Source organism: Otolemur garnettii, unplaced genomic scaffold (assembly GCF_000181295.1).
Source record: "Otolemur garnettii isolate 467f Iridium unplaced genomic scaffold, OtoGar3 scaffold00178, whole genome shotgun sequence".
Classification (NCBI taxonomy): Eukaryota; Metazoa; Chordata; class Mammalia; order Primates; family Galagidae; genus Otolemur; species Otolemur garnettii.
The window spans coordinates 1,448,148-1,460,899 of NW_003852573.1; the positions used below are offsets into that span (position 1 = coordinate 1,448,148).

A 12,752-nucleotide genomic window follows, 5' to 3' on the forward strand; every position below is an offset into this window, starting at 1 on the left:
ATCTGTCCTCTCACCATTTCTAAGTGGGTAACAACATAGTAAGGGCTTACTAAATATTTTTGGAAGTGAGGGAGAGAGAGAAGCAAACATTCTCTGAGGCAAACATGTGTTCAGAAAGGCCTTTACTCAGAAATCCTGCCTCCCTTCCACTTGTCAAGGTGCTGGACTCCAGCCAAGGCTGCCAGTGCTTGTGTGTGAGCGCAGCTCAGTGTAATTAAACACCTGAGCTTCCCAGGAGAGAGAGAATTAATTTGACAGCCAAGGGAGACCTGTGGCTTTTGTCTGTCCTTTTCTTCCTACTTGCAAGGCTGGGCCCATGGATAGTCCCACAGCCCGATTGCCCCCATCACTTTGTGGTTTTGAAGCAAGACTGCAGTCTGATGTTCTCTGTTAATTTGCACATCTGGACATGGCTTTATAGGGACTCAGCATTTACATAGTAGTTTTTTCTCCAGTGGGTACTTTCTGCCTCCTTTATATCAAATCTTGGAAGCTCCAAGAAGGGGGTCTGGCCCTAATTTAGGTGCTCACAATCAGAGATAGGAACATCCCCCCTTCACTATCCCCTGCCGCTTGGCTCTCATTCAGCTACCCCGACTCCAGCCCAGACCAGCTCCTCTTCCCATCTCCTTTCCCCAGTGAGGAACAAAGGGTCATCCCTGCATCTGCAGCTCTGCAGAATTCACTGGTGAATTTTCACATATTTGACTTTCTTTTAAGACTCCTGCCCTTTCATTTTGCTCTTCCTACCAAGACCTTACTCCTTGCCAAGTATTTTTGCAGCAACGGTGGGTTTTTATCACCATGAAGCTATGATTCAGAGCCAGACCTCTAGCTGATGAATGCTAAAATTATTCTCTCTCATGCATGCAGAGAGGACCACAGTGGGGAAAAGTGAAAATGGAAACATTCTGTGAGTCTGCAAAGTCACTGTAAGGGGAGGATTTATTGAGTTGGTCCTAGCACCTCCTCATTTTGCCATATCCTCACCAGAAGATTATCTTCTTGATTTTAATTCTACAAACAAACCCTCATCAAGCTCTTCTTATATAAAGCATTGTGCTATCTGTTCACTATTACTAGCTTTGCACAAAACACCTTTGCCCTACCTTTATACCCTCATCTAACACCTATCAAAGTCTCTATGAAATGGTTGAAAGATTCAACCCAATTAACAAACAACACAGACAAAGGGTAGTTAAAGAACAGCATCACCATCAACTAACAGGCCATCTGTGGCTCTGGACTCAACAGGCAGAAACAAAGGTTCTAAAAGGAATGGACCTTTACTTTAATTTATGCCATTTAATTTGCATTATTCTCATTTTCAAACACAGAAACAGCACTAAGAATTAAGTAGCTTCACCTGACTATTAAATATTATAGTCAGGATTTTTATCCATGCTTGTCTCTTTTGATCCCCATGGACTTTCTATGCTTTTATGATTATAGAAACAGAAATTTTGCTCCAGACCTAATGTCAGCTGTACATGCAGCTTGACTGGTTTCACTGACAGTGGAGATGGCTTTCAGAAATCACCTTTATTGTCTAGCTTCTTTTTGGGGTAGCACTGATTCAAAGGAGAGCTGACTAAGAGAAAGGGGCAGTCTTTAATGGAAAAAAGCTGACCCCTCTCGTGGGCTATGACATTTTAATCTAACAAACTGAGTGATGTGATCCAGAAATAACTGGGTAGAGTCCTCCAAGTAAAAAATGAAGACGCACTTCAATGGCTTTTCTAAATTGGAGACAGGGTGGAGATCTGAGTATTCAAAAAATACAGCAAATTGGCCTGTGATGTTGTAATCACTATCTCTTGGCACATGACATAGCAAGAGGTAGTCTCCAAGCACAAGCCTACTGCAAAAAGTAGCCTGAGGGGCTGACAAACTAGTAAGAACAGAGCAAGTGCTCCACCTCTCTCTGATCAGCACATCTCTTTCTTCCCAATATTTGGCAAGAAAGGATGGTGGCTGATTTCTCTGCAGCCTTCTGATCCAGGGCCATCATTGCGGGAGTGGCAGCTCAGAGTGGTGGAAAGACAATGAGTTTGGGAGTCAGAGATCTGGGTTTGCATTCTGGCTCCACCATTCACAAGAAGATTTGCCCAGGGGAAGATGATTGACCTCCCTGAGCTTCACTTTCCTCACCTATAAAACTGGGATAATAATACCTGTGACTTAGGGCTGTTGGAGAGGTGAATGAAGAATGTGTATAAAGGGTTTTGCACAAAGATGCGTTCAATAATTCATTATTACTAACACTATTCTTACCCGTTGTTGTGATCAAATCCTACCTATTATTCAATGGGCAAGTAATTCCTCTTTTATGACATCCTCACCGCCACATTAAAGAAATGAGTGCTGTCTTCCCAAGACTCTGAAAATTTATTTCATGACCATTTAGTGATTTCCAGTTTCTTATGCTTTTTCTTGTTTGCATTTGTGTTTTCCAAATTAGACTGGAAGCAAATTGAGGAAAGGATGCTATTTTATTTTTCTGCCTTCCTCCACTCATCCAATATTTATTGACTCTACTATGGGCCAGGGATGGGTTTACACGGCCCCTAACCTGGCAGGTTAAAGTCCAGGTGGGGAGACATCAACACATCAATGCAACATGATAAATCTCAGGAAGGCTCTCAGTGCCTGGCCCAGGACTCTTCCCAAATAAAGAGAATGTAAGCTGCCCAGCCCCTTCCTTAACCTCCTCACTGGGGAGAGGCCTCTGCACACGTTCCCATAACAACCTGTCTTTTCCTAGTGGAGACTCATCTCACTTATTGGCTCATCTGGCTCCCCCACCCCAGTGAAAGCAATGGTGGGGCAAAGCTCGGATCTACCCCATTCACTGCTCCATTCTCAGTGCACACAGTGCCTGGCACAGGGCAGAACGCAAATGAATCCTGAGGTACTCAGCCAACTGCTGACTGAGGTTCTGAGGAACTGTGGGTAAATCTTGCATTTGTTTTCTCAGGTACCACACTTATTCATGTATTATATTTTTAGAAACTATTTTCCTGGTGGGCTTCCCTCTTCCCACCAATTTTAACGAAGGAATGGAAAATTCCTTTCTCCTCTGTGTGATTTTTTTCTAGCTGCCTGTCGTCAGTCTAGAAATTGAGACTCACAATAAATGCTTGACAGAAAGCAGCTGAAGAGATGTGAAGTGTGATTAATCAAGTTCCTTTGCTGAAAGCGGAAAGGTCTAACCACTCTTTCTCACCTTCACCCCTTCTCTTCAAGCTTTGAGGACATCCACAGAGAGACCAACTGCTACAATCTATTGGCATAATGTAGTCTATGGCTTTCCAGGACCAACTCCTGCTATGGAGATCTGCAAGAGCAGGAAGAGCACTGGCCTGTGAGTGATAAGCCCAGATCTGCTCCTCACTAGCTGGGTGACCCTTGACAAATCACTCTAGTTTCCTTATCCATAAAATGGGAGGGCTATGGGTATGTGTTCTGCCTAGGTCCCGTGGGAAGTATAGTTGAGCAGGATCATCCAGGCCGTAGCAGCAGGTGCCATAGAAGATTTTGAGTTTCAAAGCAGACAACAGACACAGAAGCTAAATAAAAACAAAAAATTTGATTATGGCAACAACTCCATATGATTTTTCAAAAGAAGGAAGAAATTTTGCAAATGATAAGTACACATAAGTTCAGAGAAAATGACCCTCATCAGATGGCATTTCATCTTCATAATGTCCTAACATCTAAAACTGATAAATTCCTCTGCCCAGAGCAGTAATCCAGCTATGAACAAGAATAATGTCCTCCCACAACACAATCAGATATTTTGTCATCATAATGATAACTCAAAATAGAGAGGGATCAAAATGGTGGACTAGAAGCAGACTCCACCATGCTTCTCTCACAGAAAGGATTGGAAGTGGTACTCAGGTACTCATCTTTAGATTGATTGAGCAAGAGCACTGGGAATCCATGAAGAAAAGGTGGCAGTAAAGTAAAGAAGACAGAAGTGGGACAACCTGGTCAGCAGGATGGGAATTAGGGAAAGTACCCACTTGTGGGAAGGGACAGTGGTGAGACGCCAGGGCTCCTTACTTCCCCTCCCTAGGATATTACAACCAGAATGGTAGAAGGGCCCTCCACCACAGCAGGCAATTGGACTGATAACAGAGACCTAACTTGAGATTGTTTAGCTACATTGCTCTGAAGAGAAAGTATGGCTGGCTTGCAAGCCCTAGGTACTGTGGCTGGTCCCACTATAGCTTCCCAACCCAAGAAGAGAACTTCTTCCCACAGGTCAGATCTCCTCCTCTATGAGGAGAAAGTACAGACTCCCAGAACCTACATATACCCCATGAACAGATGACATGCACCTCTGCTGCCACTGCTGTCACCTGGAGTCCTAAGTAGAGCAGGAGACTATGAGCCTGGTGCCTGCTGCTATGGCCTGGATGATTCCACTCAATTGTATTTCCCAGAGGACCTGGGAAGAACACATATGCATAACCCTCAGCAACCAATGACAAGTGTTGGGAAGGCTGGACCACTGCCATTTCTGCAACCTAGGAGACCCCAAATGAGGTGAAAGCCAGCACAGCCACCACCTCTGAGTCAGGGTGGACTGCACATCACAGACCTACCACTGAACCACATGGGTGTCCTGAGTGCTGCACCACGCATGCCCCACTGCTTCTCTGCCCTGTGGGGAGCACTGTGCCCCATGGACCTGCTCCATCCTACTCAGTCACCCTGTCCTGCAAGCCCACTGTGGCCCAGGTCCTGTTCCATTTCATATATAAGCTATACCTACTGGACCACTCAGCACGGGGGCCTACGCCCCCCTCGGCCTGCTATACCCTGCACATGTCCACACCCAGCACACAACAGACCCCACACACGTGCCTGGCACCTCAGCTATCAAGGCCTGCGCACGTACATGCTACACCAAGGCTATCCCAAGCAAACCTCTATCCCCTGAATTTTTTGAAATTTAACAAAAAATGGAGATTTTTCTAGGGAAAGCATCTCTCCCTGCCACCTCTTCACTATACTCTTCTTTCTCCAAATCTTTACTCTGCATCCCCCACCATACACACATTACAAAGGACATTTTTCCTGACTCGCTGCAAAGTAATCAGCAAGGGGAGAAATAAGACAAAGGGCCAGGCACTGGTTTAGTTCAGCTGCCTCTTACACTCTGACCTTGAATAACTTATTTTGTATCTCTGAACCTCAGTTTTCTCAAAACAGGGATAAGAACATCTGTTTATGGGGTCACTGAGCAGTAAAAGTTTCCCAGCATGACACCTGTGTGTCTTGGGTGTTCAGAGCATGAGGACTGTTTGTATCCTCCAGGGGGAGCACTTCTGCTACTCCTGGGCCACATCCCGACCAGAGAAGATCCTATGTCTCAGATCTGGACAGTGATGTCTGGAGGGCTTGCCCAGTCACAGAAATGAGCTTTACCTAACTTGCTCTGCAGTCAAGCCAATTTGTTTTTTAAATTTTCTATTTAGAGAACCTCACATCCAGATATATTTAGTGACCTATACATTAAACCAGTGACTTTCAACCAGTGTGCCATGAAAGGATCTTAGGTGAGCCATCAAAATTTTTAAAGATCATTAATTGAGGCTCAGCACCTGTAGCTCAGTGAGTAGGGCACCGGCCACATACACTGAAGCTGGTAGGTTCGAGCCCTACCTGGGCCTGCTAAACAACAATGACAATACAACCAAAAAACAAAAAATGGCCAGGCATTGTGGCAGGCACCTGTAGTCCCAGCTACTTGGGAGGCTGAGGCAAGAGAATCGCTTGGGCCCAAGAGTTTGAGGTTGCTGTGAGCTATGACAGCACAGCACTCTACTGAGGGCAACATAGTAAGACTCTGTCTCAAAAAAAAAGAAAAAAGGTCATTAATTAAATTATGTTTAAAAGAAGTTCAAAGCACAGTAAGTATATTCTTTTTTTCTTTTAATTTTCTTTTAACCAACAAAATTTAAGTATGCTAGGGAAGTTTAACTATAAATTCAAGTGTGCTATGAGATTTAAAAAAAAAAAAAGGTTGTTAAACACTACCTTGACCATTATAATGCATCTGATATTTTATGCAAGCTCAAATTCTCTTGAAGTACAGCACACCAAAAGGACTAACAAATGGTTGAGAGACATTGATGAGTTTTATAAATGTGTTAAAAGAGGAAACACAGGGGCAGAGAGAGCTACCATTTTTTGAATACCCCATGTGGAAATACTTGGCTAGACACTTTGCATCATTTTGTTTTTCCATCCCCAGATGATACCTCCATATTTAGTTGAGGGAACTGCCAAAGGTCAAAGTATTACTCAAGGGTAGAAGTGGGCATGGAGGCCAGAACTGGCCAGTTCCAAAGCCTCTGCTCTTTCCAGCACTCCAGCAGCTTATGGCTAGGCCCAAGGAGTACAGGAAGAGCAGAGAGACCAGAAGTCCTACCCACCCTCCCAAAGCTTCAAGTCTTACCAGAGCTGGAAACAATATACAGCAGGCAGGAAAAATAACTCTGATGTCATGAGATTGTTAATAGAGAAGTATAAAGTACGTGCAAGTGAATAAACACAAATGGAGTCCATCAGCCTCAGGAGCACAAAGTACCAAAGGGTTGAGAACAGGATGTGAGTAACCGGAGTTAGTTTTCTGGAGGAGAGAAGGGGATGTAGAAGACAAAAGTAGTCTGAGATTGTGTCAAAGATGGGGACATCCAAGTGAAATGTACAGAGGCAGGCAGAACTTTTAAAAATATCAGGTTCTAGAGAAAAACAAGCTGATTGGCTGGCTAGAAAAGAACTCTAAGAATAAATGAGAAATGAAAGGTTATTTCTCCCACAGCATTCTGAACACTGCCCCATTTCCCAAAATAAAGATAAACCAAAAATGAAATTAAACAGCAATCTCATGCTCCTGAGAAGGGAGCAGTAATTATTATATTTTTCTAAGAACAAGAAAGAATTAACTGTGAAGAGCAAGAACAATCACTATTACTAACGATAAAATCATGACATCTGCTTTTAAACTTTTCCTAAGCTCATTAGTTCATTTAGTTATCACTTCTACCAAGTAATTTAGTCAGCATAGCCTCTTACCTCTAATCCATAAAAATTAAAGGGTACAACCCAAAGCACAAAGCAGATCTAACTAGCAACTCAGGGAAGAAGCTACAATAGGGTCCGCCTGTCCTGGACAGCTAACATTTCCTGGTGTTAACGGAGTGGAAGTGAGGAAAAGGAAGAAAGCTAAGACAGACCGTGATAGCCGTCCCCCAATATCTGTTCTCCTTGTCTGTATTACTGCACTCTTACATGGGCACACGACCACCTAAAGGAAAGATTATTTTCCAGCTTCCCTTGAAGCTCGGTGTGACCAGGTTACCAAGTTCCAGCCAATGATGTGCACAAAAGTATTAAACAACTTCCTACTCTTGTTCTTAAAAGAAAGGAGTGTGGCCAGCCCTCCTCCTTTCTCTTCTTTCTACTTTCTGGAATAAGAACATATGGCTGAAGTTGGAACGGCCATATGGGATCCCCATATGGAAGTCGTGTGTTGAATATAGCAGAGAAGCTGGGTCTCTGATGACTGTAAAGTAGCTAGACTAACCCTAAACTTTTGGGAAACCTTGTTGATGCCACTATTACTTGGGCCTCTGTCCAGCAGCAGAATCCATATGCTATAAAAAAAGAAGCTTTGCCAATAGCACAGAAGACCCCTTCCAAAATTCCAGGCTTTCTCAATTATACAGATTCTACAAATCAATGAATATTTATTAAGAGTCCCCTAAATGTTCAAAGTCTTCTAAAAGTATCATTACAGCATCCTGGGAGTTGGAACTCACATCATCTCGGAAAAACCAATATCTGTACAGAATACAAAAATAGATACTCAGCAAAAGTGAAATGGAAAGAAATAAATCTTTAAGGTCATGAAGGAGGCAAAGGAAAATGGCTATTTGAATGCAAGTGATCATCCAAACTAAAGTGAGACCATAAAACACACTGCTGGGCTACAAGTGGGTTAGGTAGCAGGGCGAAGTGTCCAGGGGTACAGTAGCTAGTGTCCTTTCCCCCTAGGAGAGAAGGCAATACAAGAAAACCACTAGGGGTAGACCTACTTACTGTCTGAGACCTCCCAGGTGTTAGGGGAAGTTTCCTGAAGGACAGGCTGCCTGAAGCACTGATCAGAATGGCATGTGCCCCAGAAGAATAAGCAGAGGCTCTTCTGGACTAAACAGATGCCTACAAGGGTCCCTTTAGCAATGACATTCAGCTAGGGTTTTTTTTTTTTTTTTTTTTTTTTGGTTTTGGTTTTTTGGGGGTTTTAGCAGTTTTTGGCCAGGGCTGGGTTTGAACCCACCACCTCCGGCATATGGGGCCAGCGCCTTACTCCTCTGAGCCACAGGCACTGCCCCTCAGCTAGGGTTTTAAGGATTTGAAATGGAGGAGGACTAGGAAGACAGGAATGAATTCAAAGAAATAGGTGTGCAGTGCTGAGGCAGGAGACCAAATGTCAGGCTTGGGGGTGGAGAGCGTCTGGGGGAGTGTGATGTCTGGACCCCCTGCCATTATCAGAGAGAAAGGAAATGGATGTGGCTGACTTATAATGACAGGATGACAGTAATGACATTATAAGGAGAGAATCAGAGAAGCTCAAAGCCCATATTTAGAAAATGGAAATTGTCTCTTTACCAAATTCTCCCTGGAGATCTTCCTCAGACAGGGTCATGTCCCTAAACTGAGAATGAGACCGCCCAGATAAAGAGGCTCTTCCCTTGACAACTGAAGATCCCTTAGACACCAGAGCAAGGCTTAGCCACAGTGAAAACTCCATCTCCAGGCCTTTGTCACTGTGTGTTTGGCCGATAAAGCCTATCTCTGTCCTCTTCCTACCTTCCTCCACCACCACCAGACTGTCGACTCCTTGAGAGCACCAACCAGTAGTCTTGTTTTTTTTTTTTCCTTGAGACAGTCTCACTGTGTTGCCCTTGGTAGAGTGCCATGGCATCACTGCTCACAACAACCTCCAACTCCTGGGCTTAAGTAATTCGCTTGCCTCAGTCCTCAGTAGCTGGGACTACAGGTGCCTGCCACAACACCTGGTGATTTTTTGTTGCAGTTGTCATTGTTGTTTAGCTGGCCCGGGCTTGGTTCAAACCTGTCAGCCTCGGTGTATGTGGCTGGCGCTGTAACCACTGTGCTGTGGGTGCTGCCCATGGCAATAGTCTTTGAATCCTTAGCACCTATACAGTACCTGTTGGGGAAGGCAGTATGTTTCTGGGGAGGTCCTTTCCAGAGGACCTGGACCTGTCACAGAGAGGCCTGTTCTTCTTTTAGCATCACCAACACACAGGGGAGACATGTGCAAAAAAGTGAGTCTATTCACCACACCTCACGGTGAGTCCTTGCTGGAGACCACGCCTGACTCACACAAGGTGGGCAGGGATATCAGGGCAGGGCCTGCCTTTTCCCTGCTCCAGGCCAAGACTTCCAGAATAGAAATAATACATAAAACCAGGCTGTCAGGGACACCATATATCTCCTAAACCCAGAGCTAATCACAAAACCACATTTTACCCAATAGTTTTCACCTTTCCTAATGCAATTTTTTTTTTTTAAATCAGAACTGAGAAAGGTAGGCTAACTTGAAAATATTTAGTTTTCTTGCTACCTTGCATCCTCTGGGGAATTAGTAAAGCTGTAATGACATGTTCAGAGAAGAGATCGGAGAGCAGAAGGACTTTCTGTTCCACTTAAGTTATGGTTAACATACTACAACAGAAAAGGCAAGAAATATTACCAAGGCACATAAAATTCAATGCAAAAAGGAACAAAATTGCAACGTACCCAGTATTTCAAAAGCTCACTGGCTTTCTGTCTCTTTTCATCCCCTTAAGGAATGCTAGGCCTGACTGCCAGAGTGACCTGAAAGGAAGGTAGCATCAAGCCCTCGGCATCAATCCAGGCTATGATCAATACTTCCCATCACTGTAGATCTTAATTCTGGTGTCAGTCCAATCCTGTGAGTGATACTGGAAGGAGGTAAGTGTGCACATGTGTACAAACAGGCACAGCAAGGTAAACGAGAACCCTATAAATCTAATAGGACATCAGCAACTGTCCTGAACAAAGGTTGTGCGGAATGTGAGTTTACAAGGATAATTACTAACACATTACACAGAGTGCAGTAACTTTCCCGTTAGTCCAGAAATTGTCAGACGTGTCTCACACAGAGTGGAACAGCTGTAATGATAAGTGACAGGTTGCTGAAAAATAGCTCGTTTCCTAAGCAACTGGTCCTGTGAGTCTGTACCACAGTGCTGCTCTTAAATTAAAATGACAACAACCAACCAACAAAGTTTCCACTAGAGAAACTGCTGACTTATTAAAGTTTATGGAGAGAATTTTCAATGTGTCAGTGTATAGAGATGTGGAGAGACTGTGGAAGTCTGTGTTGTTAGACAATGCCATACCGGGAGAGGGCCTGAATCTGAATCCTGCTTCTCCACGTTCTTGGGAAAGTGAGTTAACTTCCCTGAGCCTCCATTTCCTTATGAAATGGAGAAAAATAATCTTTAAAGTATACAGTTGCCATGAGCAGTAGAAATTGTGTGTAGTGTACTTAGTTAGCATAGTGCTTGGAAAATAGCAAGTGTTCAGGGAATGATATTAAATAGACTGATTGACTAAACACCATAGCTGGCTGCATAATTTAAAGGTGACTACTCACGTATTATACCTTTTTTTTTTTTTTAAAGAAATAGAAACATCACCACTCTGAGAAGGTGGGGAGAAAAAAGAGGTGGCAATAATTGAGGTTTTCCCTGGAGACTCTACCCAGGAAATTATGTTCTCTATAAAAGAATGGTTGTGGGAAAAAAACAAACTGCTTATCCTTATTATATGCCACCAGAACTGTTTTCTTTCCTCCCAGTTAAGAAGTTGCAGGGAAATCTCCTCATATTTGAAAGTCCTTGGGGAGCCCGTGAAATGTAGCCCATTTTCTAACTGACCAGTCTTAGCAAATTTCTCTGTAATGGATATAATGAGATATTTAGATTGACAAAGTGTCTCATCTCCCCTGTAAGGGAAAGAAATCAAATTGTGTCCTAAGTACAGTGCATCTGGTATTTACTGGGTGCCCCAAGGCTCACAAAAATACTGCAACCACTGCCATTAATATAGAAATAGATGCCATTAATGCTAAAACAGTTTTCGAAGAGCAAAGGTCTGAAATCCTTTTCCATGCCATGAGAAAGCACCTCAAGTTCTAATTAAGCTGAAGCAATTAGCCACCCACAGATCCTTAAGGCTGCTTCCCAGGGCCATGCAATCATTTCTATTAAAACCCATTTTAAAGTAAGGAGCAAACCCAAAAGCTCCATTGGCACACGCTTTCCACAAATCAATTACCCCCTTAGACACAATCTGTAAATACTCTCAGACAAACTGCCTGCAGAGAGGGCTTTTATGAAAGGACTGCATCAGCTATGCTGAGGTAGTTGCATAAAAAGAGCCAGGAAGCAGCAAATGTGACACTCTGGGGTAACAAACTCCACCCACAGAGTGAGATGCTCCAGCTCTGGTCAGCTGGACAAAGCAAAGCAAGCTGAAGCCTCAAGTGTCCCTGGTTGGGGCAGCAGTTAATTCATCAACTGCACCCTGAGGAGCACATCAAGCAAAAAGGTTTCTGCTTGTGGAAACAGAGCCCAAGAGCCCTCCTAAGCAACCAGACCATTGACCAAACTCTCACTTCAACAGAGAACTGTTCTCTCTTAAGTTAATTTGTCATCAAAGTTCTAACAGGGTGCATTTGGCAGGTGCACAATGAACCTAGTCCACATAATACATTCACTTTCTTTCCCCACTCAATCAGGTCCACTTCCACTTAACTCTCCCTTTAATAAAGGGGGTTAATTGTTGTTTGCAGCCAAAGGTTCTAGACTCAACAATAGGAATGACTACACAATGGTTAGTGAGCAAATAATTAAGATTTAAGTATCTTCCTCAAGAACTAGGGTTGTTTTTCAAAGTAGTCCAGTTATTCCAATAACATATTACTTCTCAACTGAACAAGTGACTTTCTTTTCTGTTTGGAGTTTTTCTTTCTTTTTTCTTTCTTTTTGAGTTAGAAAAGTTTTCAACCATCAAGCAAAAACATCAAAATTGTTGATCTTGACCCACACTCTCCAATAGAAATAAGATTTAATTGTCCTAGGAGCTGCATTTAAAAGGAAAAACACAGATTAAATTGTAATATCTTATTTAACCCAGTACATCTAAAATATTATTATTTCAACATATAATCAATATAGCAGATAACTAATGAGATGCTTTACATTCACTTTTCATACTTTTTTTCCTTACAGGGTATTGGGCTGTGCTGATTTAGAACTATGTTTAAATTGATCTTTAGCATGATGACTATAGTTAATAATACTGTAACATATCCAAGAAATTTGCTAGAAGAGTAGATTTGAAGTGCTCTTGCCAAAAAGAAAAAGGTAACTGTGAAGAGATGGATATTTTAATTTGCTTAACTCTAATCATCTCACTATGAGTATGTACAGTATATCAACACATTGTGTGAACACCGTAAGTATATACAACTTTTATTAAAAAGAAAAAAATTAACACAGAAAGACTTCCATAATTCACTGTTCTATGGGCAGTTTATCAAATTTTAACTTTATAAAAATCTGTATCTGTGTGCTCAGATACATATAGAAAATAGACTGTAAGGAAAGATACCAAAG

At 42.7% G+C, this 12,752-nt stretch overlaps 1 protein-coding gene across 2 annotated transcripts in view; it reads right to left on the reverse strand.

The window, feature by feature from the left end:
• Nucleotides 1-12,752, reverse strand: part of KCNH1 (potassium voltage-gated channel subfamily H member 1) — a 421,068-nt gene that overhangs the window by 218,311 nt on the left and 190,005 nt on the right. The window lies entirely within an intron of this gene.